Below are 13,091 nucleotides of genomic sequence, written 5' to 3'. Positions count from 1 at the left end.
CAAACTCCGTCAGTTCAAGAATCACTGTGGACATCATTACGAATCAATAACGCTTATATTGTATCAACAAGTTATGAAGAATTAACTCATTCCCTCTAAAGAAATTATATGTATATTTTATATATATATATTTTGTAATAAAAATAAATCTTTCCGTGCTAAGCTATTGTGTGTGAATCTTAACTACTCGGTTAATTCATATTACAAATATGCTATAATGTACGTCCTTCGCCCGCAACTTAACCATCATTAACTACAATCTCAATCTCAATTCAACAAATTCCAATTCCTAATAAATCAAGTATATATTTGATTTTACACTTTCATCATCGATGTAACCGAAACTTTTCAGATAACATCATTCATACTTTGCGAAGTTCACAAGAATTTAACGAAAACCAACATCACGCCTCAACAAATAACGAAGTATTGATTCATAATTTCAATATTATTGAAGAAATACTTATGTAATCTCTAAAGCCTTCAAGAGATTATTCAATTCTAGTTCCAACCGTAAATCGAATGAGTTTAATTTAGTATTAACTCATTAAAATCTATGTTACATCTGAGGAGAATATATACATATATATTTTCATAAAGGCTGTAATAAAATTCTTATGTACAAAATATTAATTGTGAAATTTTTTTTAACGGGTAGGTAATACCCGAGGGATATATATATTCACAATTAATATGTTACATTCTTCGAATCAGATTAAGTAAATTATCAACTATAATTCCTACTTTCACAATAATATACATTCCTTTATAGAAATCAAAACAACCATACTCATTCAAACCCAATTACATATTCTGATTTTGAAACCTCAGAATTCAATTCGAGATGTAACCGGTACCATCACTTTTAGATTCCTACATCTTTCAAAGATATACTTTGACTTCAAAAACTGTGTTAGAACATCAAAGGTATATTAACGATTACAATCTGTGTTCAAACCCTTCAAAAATTTCTGAAGACACTTCAAATAATGAGCAATCGAGATGATGATTCAACCACATATTACCCACAGTTATGTACTTAAAAAGCACTTGAAACCAAAGTCATAATTCTACACATATCTGTGTCAGATTCTTTGGCATTTATTAGCAAAAATAACTTTGCAATTCGTTTTCAAAGTAGCAAATTCTATCACAGCTCCAGCAAGACAACTTCGATTTTTCATTCGGAGTAGCCTTATCATAATCTTGATATATATGTGCCCTTTCGCCATTGTTACCGGGGAACCTTTCATATCTCGCCACATTAGCATTAAACTTATCAGCAACCGTAATGATCTGAGATTTTCCGAAAAGTCATTATATTTATCAAAACCCCATCATTTACTCATCTGCCTCTTGTAACGAGAATTGCCATACGAATCATTGGGAATTAGCAATCAGTATTTTGAAATCTCGCAGCATGTTGACGCCAACAGTTATACATATAACGTCTATCTCCAAGGCTTACATAATTCGAATGTGAAGTTTCTGAAAAACACTCTGAACCGCGAACTAGTTCTCGAAATGCTGATGAAGCAACAAATACTGTAAACGACCTTAGCAGTAAAAAGTTTGATGATAAAGATTAGTGTATTGGCAAAGCTCAGAAAAAGAGAAGTTTTGGAACTGGAAAACGGATTGAGCAAAGTATGAAGGAGGCTGTGGACAAATCACAAGGACGAAATCTACCTTCAAAGAATCCAAATGATTCCGTGTCTGCTGAAGTCATTATCGAATGCCTTGCTCCTGACTCTAAACCCCTACGAACAATATCCTTCATCATCCTCTGATATTAGAAATTCTAAGATATCATCGTATCTTTCATTATATCCTTCATATTTCTGAAGATATTTTCATAATTATTCTTATCTGAAATCATTTACCTCTTCGCGCTATCTGTATTACATCATAAAAGAAACTATTTTAGTTTCTAAATTCTGAAACATTCGAGTTTAAAATAGGAATATTTTTGAAGTAGTGTTGGGAGCTGAAGCATGAGTTAGTATAATATAATGACACTTGATCACCGTGATTATATTACAGTAAGTCATGCTGAGTTTCTAAATGGAACGTGATGATTCACAGATCATAACATCATCATGTGTCATGTTACACGACTCTTATATTCTCTTTAACCTCTAAAATATCAAGAAAATATATTTCTTGATGATTCGGTCTTTTCCGAGGTATTCTAGTAATTTGACAAGTCAAGATCGTGCCATTACAATTTCCTTCTTAGAACATTAACAATGTTTATTCCGAAATTCATATCTGCTAATTATGGACCATTATAAGTGGTACTTACTCGCAAGAAGAAGAAACAAAAGGACAAAGCTTCGAAACAGAAATTGGGGTATAAATCGCAGCAAATAAAAGAAAACATTAACTGGAGATGACAATGATTATGGGAGACAGAAGCAGGGACATCGAAATATAAGAGAAGATATAAAACCCAACAACCACCCAGAAATTATAAACCGTATATATCGATGCATATAGCAATATAAAGACACGGGAGAACTAAAAACACTATAAAATCAAGGGTATAGTAGAAGTAAATAGATTCTTCTGGCGGTAGATGAAAAAGAAGAATGACCGATATGAAAGTTAGAAGTATATCGAGAATCAGAACTGGATGGAGCATATTGACGAATACTTTAAAATATGAGTTGAGGGAGAAAAAATAGAAGGTGTGAGTTGTAAGGAAACGAAGGAAGTGGATTTATAGGAAAATCTCCGACAGAGCAATCAAAATGGATGATCGCATTTAAAGCGGATCCTAATTTCCTTAATTAAATCTTGTTACTAAGATTTTCTCCAAATCTCTTGAACTTCGAAAATCAGCCTGTCTATGTCAAAAGATATTACGAAACTTTACCTTTCTCATTTCACTCTTTTGTGATAGCTTCACTCGTATTCTTCAAGTAATCGAATCGTTTTATCCATATTACTCAATGGTGATAAAACTCTATTTACCAACTCATATTCGTCATGAAAACATTCTTATTGTCAATAATGACCATCCCAATCAAATTTCGGGACGGAATTTCTTTAACGGGTAGGTACTGTGATGACTCGGAAATTTCCGAACAAATTTAAACTTTAATCTTTATATGTTTCCGACACAATAAGCAAAGTTTGTTAACTTAAAATTCAAGAATCTTAAACTGTGTTCATACATTCATTTAACCTTGACCAAATTTCGACGATTCATGAACCATTAAATAAACGGATATGAATATATATGTATATGTGTATATATTATAGCTTGAAAACATTATCAAAGTATTAGACGTATAATAATTTACATAAACGTATTTGTTTCAAAATATAATTATCGATGGAATTAGAAGATGATATCAAATGATTGATTTATCAGATACATTGAATTACGATTACGAGTCTCTATTAGGAGGTCCACTTTGATTTGGAAAACATTTCTTTTTAACGATATTCGGAATAAATGGTAAAGTGATCTTCGAGTAAGGACAAAGTGTCAAATAGCGAGAGCTAGTCGGATTAGTAGAGACTCCTGTTTGATTTTCAATATATGCCTTTCAATAATTTTCTCTTGACTATTGATAGGTTAACTACTAGTCTTTAATGATATTTTATCATGAAGAGTAAATAATTGAATTAATGTTCGTCGGCAAGATAAAACCATTTGTCATGTTAAGATGATTTTATACGTACATTTATCCATTTGATCTAATCCTACAACTCATGATTAAACTGTAAGTTAATAACTTGAAACCTGTTATGATTTATTTATTATTTTACTCTCTTAAGTAAAAACGTTTTTCGACATAATAAACTAGATTATTAATGTATATGTTTAAATAACGTAAGTTGGAATATTAGTTGTTAGATATATTAATAACTTGCAACGTACATTAAAACGTGTTCATTAAATATATATGTTTTTAAATTAATTTAGTACAAAATAGTAACATTCGCTTAGTGATGCGATTGATATTTAAAAAGTTAATACATAAATGAATTGTATTTAATTAAGTTTTTAAATGAAAACGTTACGAGTTATAATATTTTTCTGAACGATTTTAAAACGAACTTTGAAAAATAATTGGTTTTGAAAGACTAAATATTGTATCATTAGATAAATATTTCAAACATATATTATTTACAAATTTACAATTCTAAATATATATATATATATATATATATATATATATATATATATATATATATATATATATATATATATATTTTAATTTAGTCATAAAACGTCCTGATTTAAAATAATATATTTTGACGAACAACGAGTCACTAATTTATAGAAGCAAATGACGACAATGCTCAATTTTATAAGTTACATTTTTTATAAGATGATTTATTGATGAGTAAGTCAAATTATTAATAAGGGTAGACGTCGCGTAACGTAAAAGGCTAGTTTTCTAAACGTACGAAAGTTCGTTCGAAAAACCGAAAGTGGTACATAAGTCGAGTGACAATATACGACTCATTGGAACTAAAATTACAAATTAACTATGCACTAGAATATGATATAATATTTAATTAATTCTAAAGATTAAATATATTATATATTAAATAATATATAAAATATAACATATGTTACAAGTAAATTGTCGGCAAAGTAAACGAAGTGGAAAATGAGCTGTAATTGGGGTCTCCACAATCACAGACCATTTATACACAAACATATCACAATTTCGGAGCTAGTGTTTCCAGTTTAAGGCTATAAAGTTTGAACGTGAATTAGTTCAAATAGAATTCAATCTATTCTTCTATCTCTCTCGTTATATATGTATTTATATTATATTATGATTATTAAGATTATAAAGATTATTATTATTATTAAACTTATTATTAGTAGTATTAGTATTATTATTATTAGTATTTTACACAAAATACTACGACGAGGTCATGAGTGCATTATTTTCAAAACGGATTTTTATGAGCGGGATAAAGCTAAGGAAATTATGGGCTATAGCTATGGAGGTTATGGGTATGGGTCGAGGGTATACTCATGAGGTCAACCTAGTGTTTATCTTCTCCGTTGCATCTACGTACCTTTCCTGCAATATTGAATCTCAATATTGATACGTAAACACTCATAATTTAATTTTTACATACTAATAGTGTATCCCTGACTAGTGCTCGAGGATATAGGATTATGCATGCTTGTATCTTTGACATTGCCATTAGATAGGTTATATTGAATCTTGAGTTAGTTACATATGCGGTTGAGATAAGGTATAAGATATGCATGTTGTTGGAAAGCTAGCGAAAAATTAAGAACTTTTCATTTAGATATCGAATGGTTTCGATGAACGGATTAGATGATATAGTCAATTAAATTTTTGTATTATTATTAAAAATGATTATTATTATCGTCATTATTATCGTCGTTCTGGTTTTTATCTTATTATTATTATTATTATTATTATTATTATTATTATTATTATTATTATTATTATTATTATTATTATTATTATTATTATTATTATTATTATTATTATTATTATTATTATTATTATTAATATCATTATTATTATTGCTATTATTATTATTATTATTATTATTATCATTATCATTATTAATATTATCATTATTATTATTATTTTTATTATTACTATCATTAAAATAGTTATTAGTATTATCATTAATGTTATTATAATAATTATTATTATTAGTATTATTATCATTAAAAATTGATATTAGTATCATCTAACTATTATGACTAATATTATTATCATTATTATGAATGCGATATAAAAGACGACTAAAAGATATTAAACAAATCGATTAGGAAATAATGAGTATGAGTATCATGATGAAATTAAAATATTGTATGATATTGAATTATATAAAATTATCGTTCTTATTACTTTTATCATTTTATTATTATTAAAAGTATTATCAATATTAAAACTATCATTTTTACTAAATTATCATTTTTAATAGAAATTTCATTGTTACTATAAAATATCATTATTATTATCAGCTTAGTACTATTATTAATAAAAATTATCATTTTAATATCATTTTTAGTAAATATAAATATAGATATTTTATTAGCAGAATAATAATAACTATTATTACAAAATAACATAACTTCTAATTATTATTGTTATTATCAATATTATTTTATCAAATAAATATGTAATACAAAGATATTTTATTACACGTAATATATTTACATTAATAATACCTATCGTTATATTAGATGAACTTTATAAATTTTATTACTTAAGATATATAAAAGTATATTTTTATCATATATAAATTTTAAATATAAATTTTTATTAACAAATGACTTTTATTATTTACTTTCATAAAACCTGTTAAAATAGTAAATATATATAAAACGACGATATTTAAGTTATATTATAATCATGTATGGATTTTGAAAATCATTTTGGGTCAAGTTGACTTTTTGTTGACTGTTACATATTAGTCTCGAGCATTAGGATTGTGATACACTATGACCTGACCTAAATTGTTAGACAAATATTGACTAACATATAAATATATATAATTAATATAGGTTCGTGAGTCCGAGGCCAACCTTGCACTTGTTCAATGACGTCATATGTATTTTTACTACGAAATACAGTATGGTGAGTTTCATTTGCCTTTTTACCCTTTATATATTTGGGCTGAGAATACATGCGAAATTTTTATAAATGTTTTACGAAATAGATACAAGTAATCGAAACTACATTATATGGTTGAATGATCGAAGCCGAATATGCCCCTTTTTGCTTGGTAGCCTAAGAATTATGGAACATCACTAATTTTTAGAATTAGTGCACGCCTAATTGACGCGAATCCTAAAGATAGATCTATTTGGCCTAACGAACCCCATCCAAAGTACCGGATGCTTTAGTACTTCGAATTCGTTTTTATCATGTCCGAAGGATTTACAGGAATGATAGGGGATATTCTTATATGCATCTTGTTAATGTCGGTTACCAGGTGTTCGATCCATATGAATGATTTTTGTCTCTATGCATGTGACGTATATTTATGAGAACTGGAAATGAAATTCTTGTGGTCTATTAAAATGATGGAAATGAATGATTATGATAAACTAATGAACTCACCAACCTTTTGGTCGACACTTTAAAGCATGTTTATTCTCAGGTGTTAAAGAAATCTTCTGCTGTGCAATTGCTCATTTTAAAGATATTACTTGGAGTCATTCATGGCATATTTCAAAAGACATTGCATTCAAGTCATTGAGTTTAATAGAGATTATTATTAAGTAAATGACAGATTATGTCATTTATAGTTGGATATTATGAAATGGTATGCATGCCTGTCAATTTTTGATGTAAAGAGAGTTTATCTTTTAAAAACAAATGCAATGTCTGAAAAAATGTATCATATAAGAGGTCAAATACCCTGCGATGTAATGAACTATTGAGAATCGTTTATAATGTATATGAACGGGTCCTTTCAATGCTAGTTACTTAAAATAATAAGATCGAGCATATAATTTACATATTCGTGTTAGGCTTGAGCCATGGACACTAATTAACACTTTTATAAGTTAAAAACATCAAGAACACAAAATCTAGTGTTTTTAGAAAGTTATCCAAATGAGATGTAATCGGTATGGATTCGAAGAGGAAGATGCAAGGATTTCAAATATGTAATTTGTTTGAGTTGATGCTTGCTCGATTTGAAATATATGATGATTCTATGCTTGGGGTGTTGAGAGAAAAAGGGAGGAAGTATCAAAAGGTGGAGGATGAATGAATGGAGGAGATGGGTTAACTCTTTGACCTAGTTGGTCAAGTTTAGCCATTTGACATAAATAGTCCCTCGAGTTTGAAGCGGGTGCGTGAATTACCTAAAAGAAATATTTTAAAATGCGTATTAATGGAGGATGTTATAATTATATAACGGACTTTAAAATAGTATAACGGAAGGTAAACAGAAAAAGGCAGGATGTTACATTACCTACTCCTTAAAATACATTTCGTCCCGAAATTTAAGTAGGGGTAGTAGTCGTAGTTTCTTCCTCGGGATCTTGCGTTTCCGAATCCACGAATAAATGAGGATACTTCCTTTGCATTTGATCTTGTCTTTCCCAAGTAAACTCGGGTCCCCTTTTGGCGTTCCAACGGACCTTGGCAATTGGAATTCAGCTTTGTTTTAGCGTTTTAACGGAGGTGTCCACAATTTTAACCGGTTCCTCCACAAAATGAAGTTTGTCATCAATAGTAAGTTCCTCGAGAGGGATGACGAGTTTGGGTTCGGCAAAATACTTCTTCAAGTTCGATACATGGAAAGTAGGATGAACGGAGCTCAGTTGAGGTGGAAGATCTAAACGATAAGCAACGGTTCCAACACGCTCCAAAATTTCGAAAGGACCAATATACCGCGGATTAAGCTTCCCGCGTTTCCCGAAACGGATTACACCTTTCCATGGTGCGACTTTTAACATTACGCGATCACCGACTTGGAATTCGAGGTCGTTGCATCTTTTGTCGGTATAGCTCTTTTGAAGACTACGGGCCGTCCTAAGCCTATCTCGGATTTGAACGATCTTCTCGGTTGTTTCATGAATGAGTTTGGGTCCGGTGATTTGTGTGTTGCCTGTTTCGGCCCAACAAAGAGGAGAACGACATTTTTGGCCATACAACGCTTCAAAAGGTGCGGCTTTAATACTCGCTTGATAACTATTGTTGTAAGAGAACTCAGCTAGTGGCAAATGCTTGTCCCAAGCTTTTTCAAAATCGACAACTCAAGCTCGTAACATGTCTTCCAAGGTTTGAATTGTGCGTCGCTTTGTCCGTCGGTTTGTGGATGATATGCGGTGCTCATGTCTAAACGCGTTCCCAACGCTTCTTGTAAAGTACGCCAAAATCTGGAAACAAAACGGCCATTTCGGTCGGAAATAATCGATAAAGGCACACCGTGACGGGCTACGATCTCTTTAATGTAAAGTTGTGCAAGTTTTTCCATGTTGTCGGTTTCCTTCATAACTAGGAAGTGCGCAGATTTGGAGAGACGGTCAACAATAACCTAAATAGTATCGTAGCCGCCCACCGTCTTTGGTAGTTTGGTGATAAAATCCATCGTTATCCTTTCCCACTTCCATTGCGGGATTTCGGGTTGTTGAAGTAGTCCGGACGGTCTTTGATGTTCGGCTTTGACTTTGGAGCAAGTTAGGCATTTTTCAACATAAGTAGCGACGTCCCTTTTAATGTTCGACCACCAATATTGTTCCTTGAGGTCGTGGTACATCTTATTGGCACCGAGGTGAATCGAATACCTTGACTTATGGGCTTCATCTAGAATAAGGCTTCGCAAGTCCCCATAACTAGGCACCCAAATTCTTTCGGCGAAATATCGAAGTCCGGTCTCCTTAACTTCGAATCGAGAGGTGAGGACGTTCAAGTGTTCGAGAGAGATGTTTTCATCCTTGAGAGCCTCATCTTGGGCTACCCAAATTTGACTATTGAGGTTGGTGTGAATGGTGATGTTTAAAGCTCGGACACGAAGAGGCACCGCTTTTTCTTTTCGACTTAAGGCATCGGCTACTACGTTTGCCTTCCCGGAATGGTAACGAAGCTCACAATCAAAATCGTTTAAAGTTTCAATCCACCGTCGTTGTCTCATGTTTAGTTGCTTTTGATCGAAGATGTGTTGAATGCTTTTGTGATCGGTGAAGATAGTACTTTTGATCCCATAAAGATAATGTCTCCACATTTTGAGTGCAAAGACAACGGCTCCGAGTTCGAGATCATGTGTCGTATAGTTTCGTTCATGAATTTTCAATTATCGAGAGGCATAAGCAATGACTTTCTTTCGTTGCATCAATACACACCCAAAACTATGTTTCGAGGCATCGCAATATACAACAAAATCATCATTGCCTTTGGGAAGAGACAAGATAGGAGTGGTGGTTAGCTTTGTCTTCAAGATTTGAAACGCGGATTCTTGCTCGGTCGCCCAAATGAATTTCTTTCCCTTGTGAGTTAACGCGGTTAGAGGATTTGCAACCAAAGAGAAGTTTTCGATGAATCTACGATAGTACCCGGCGAGACCCAAGAATTGACGAATGTGGGTAGGATTAGTAGGGGTCTCCCATTTGCTAATGGCTTCGATTTTTGCGGGATCGACTTGAATACCTTGATCACTTACAACATGACCAAGAAATTGAACTTCCTTCAACCAAAATTCACACTTGGAGAATTTGGCATAGAGTCGTTCTTGTCTCAAGAGTTCAAGCACAAGTCGGAGATGTTGTTCGTGCTCTTCTTCGCTTTTAGAATAGACCAAAATATCATCGATGAACACGATAACGAATTTGTCGAGGTATGGCTTGCACACGCGGTTCATAAGATCCATGAACACTGCCGGTGCGTTAGTGAGACCAAATGGCATTACAAGAAATTCATAACTACCATAACGAGTCCGGAAAGCGGTTTTGGAGACATCTTCCCCTTTAACCCTTAATTGATGATAACCCGAGCGGAGATCGATTTTTGAATATACACGTGATCCTTGTAGTTGATCAAAGAGGTCGTCAATGTTGAAAGAGGATATCCGTTCTTAACCGTCAATTTGTTTACTTCATGATAGTCGATACACATTCGTAGGGATCCATCTTTCTTCTTAACGAATAAAATCGGAGCGCCCCATGGTGAATGGCTAGGTTGGATAAAACCACGGTCAAGTAGTTCTTGGATTTGACTTTGCAATTCTTGCATTTCGGAAGGAGCAAGTCTATACGGTGCACGTGCTACGGGTGCGGCTCCAGGAATAAGATCGATTTGGAATTCTACCGGTCGATGAGGTGGAAGACACGGCAATTCGTCGGGAAATACATCGGAAAAGTCACTAACAATTAGCACATCGTCGATATGCTTCTCATCGGACTCGACTTTCTTAACGTGGGCAAGGATCGCAAAACAACCTTTACGAAGGTATTTTTCAACTTTAAGGCACGAGACGAGGTTGAGTCATGTGCAACTCTTATCGCCATAGACAATCAAGGGTTCACCATTCTCGATAGGAATTTGAATCGCTTTAAGATCGCAAAGAATGTGGGATTTCGTTTTGGCTAACCAATCCATACCAATTATTACATCGAAACTCCCTAGTTCTATAGGTATCAAGTCAATTTCAAACTCTTTACCCAATAAGTTTAACGTACACCCCCGGTAATATGTGTTGGCACTTAATAGTTTTTCGTTGGCCACCTCAATAGTGTAAGTAGTATCTAATGGGAGTGGTGGAGTGCTAAAAGAATGAGTCAAAGTCTTGGATACAAAACTCTTGTCGGCACCCGAATCGAATAAACAAGAGACATAAGAATTGTTGAGAAAGAAACGTACTCGTGAATAGTTCATTGTCATCTCGGGCTTCCCCAGTGTTGATGTTGAAAGCTCGGTCACGTGCATTGGGATTAGCTTTCTTCTTTGGGCATGCGTTTCTAAAATGACCTGGTTGGCCACATTCAAAGCAAACACCCGCTTTTGGTGCATTGGGCCCCTTTTGAGCAACGGGGGCAGTATTTCTACAATCGTGGGCCAAATGACCACTTCTTTAGCACCGGTGGCAAAACGGGTTGTCACATTCACCATTGTGATGTTTGTGGCATTTGTTGCAAAAAGGTTTATTTCCGACATAACTTTTCTTGCCGTCGGAGGTGAAAAGTTTCTTGGCAAAGTTGTTGTTGCTTGATTGGGGGGCTTCCCATTTTCTTTTGTTGTTACCCGACTTATCCTCGGCCTTAGGTGCCGGTACTACGATTTCGTCCACCGTTTCTATCAATTTTCGGGCCATATTCAAAGCTTCTTGATGATTAGTGAGTTTGGATGACATTACTCCGTGTTTGATGCTCTTTGGAAGACCATCCATGTAAAGTTCAACCCTTAAAGACTCGAGGTTCACAAGGTTTGGGCACATCAAGGCTAGTTAGGAAAATCGTTGATTATAGGCCTTGAGATCGTTTTCGACCGCTTTTAAAGTTGTTAGCTCTTGTTCGAGCCTTCGGGTTTCTTCACGAGGGAAATATTCGATGATCATCTTTTCCCTTAAATCGGCCCAAGAGAGGGCGTGAGCTTCATCGGTACCCACCGATTGTACATAGGTGTTCCACCAAGTAAGAGCGACACCGGCGAAAGTGTGAGTGGAGTATTTGACCTTGTCTTGGTCCCGGTAACCGCTTATGCTAAAAACGGCTTCCGTTTGCTCAAACCATCGAGTGAGAGCAACCGGTCCTCCGGTCCCATCGAAAGTATGAGGTTTGCACCCCATGAAAGCTTTGTAGGAGCATCCCTCGTTTGAGTTACCGGCTCCATTGTTGTTGTTGTGGTTGTTGTTATTGTTGTTGTTGTTGGATGAGTGTCTGGCCATGGCCGCATCTACGACGGTGACTATCATGCGTTGAAGAGCTTGTTTGGGAGTTTCATTGCGTGGGACTCGGCGAGGAGGCATTGTTCCTTCAAGACACAAGAATACCGTTGATTAGTATTCTTAATAATACTAATCGTGATATGGAATAAAGATAGAGAGAAAATTTTCCTTGACTCGCCCTAAATTCTTTATGGTATAATGTCGGAACGTCCATATGAGTCACCGTAATATAATCCCGGAAATTATATTACCCTAATTCATATGTGCACTCGACATTATCTCATAAAGTCAAGATGGCGTGTCAATTAAATTAAACAACGTGAGATTAAGATGAAATAAGAGTTAGATACGAATAGAATAGTTTAAGTATAAATGCACAAGTAGTCAAGCAAGTCCTACTTCAAGTCTATATGCCGGTTGTAGTCTAGACTCACCAATGTACCCTATGACTCGGGGTTGACACCAATGAACTCTAAATCCCTACAACCAACGCTCTGATACCATCTGTAGCGACCCGACAAAATTGTCATTGACGGCGCCGTCTACTTAGGTCCTGTTACGTGGTCATAAGTCTTTAAAACAACGTTTGACCAAAATATGTCGCATTCATTTCAATTATAAAGATGTTTCAAAGTTTACAAAGTAGTTCGACGACCAAACATGTTACAATGTTTTAAGTACAATTGAAACCTATGCGACACAAATTAAGTTAAGTCAAAAGACGCTCCACG

This window comes from Rutidosis leptorrhynchoides, chromosome 8 (assembly GCF_046630445.1).
Source record: "Rutidosis leptorrhynchoides isolate AG116_Rl617_1_P2 chromosome 8, CSIRO_AGI_Rlap_v1, whole genome shotgun sequence".
Taxonomy (NCBI): domain Eukaryota; kingdom Viridiplantae; phylum Streptophyta; class Magnoliopsida; order Asterales; family Asteraceae; genus Rutidosis; species Rutidosis leptorrhynchoides.
This window is presented reverse-complemented; position numbering follows the sequence as displayed.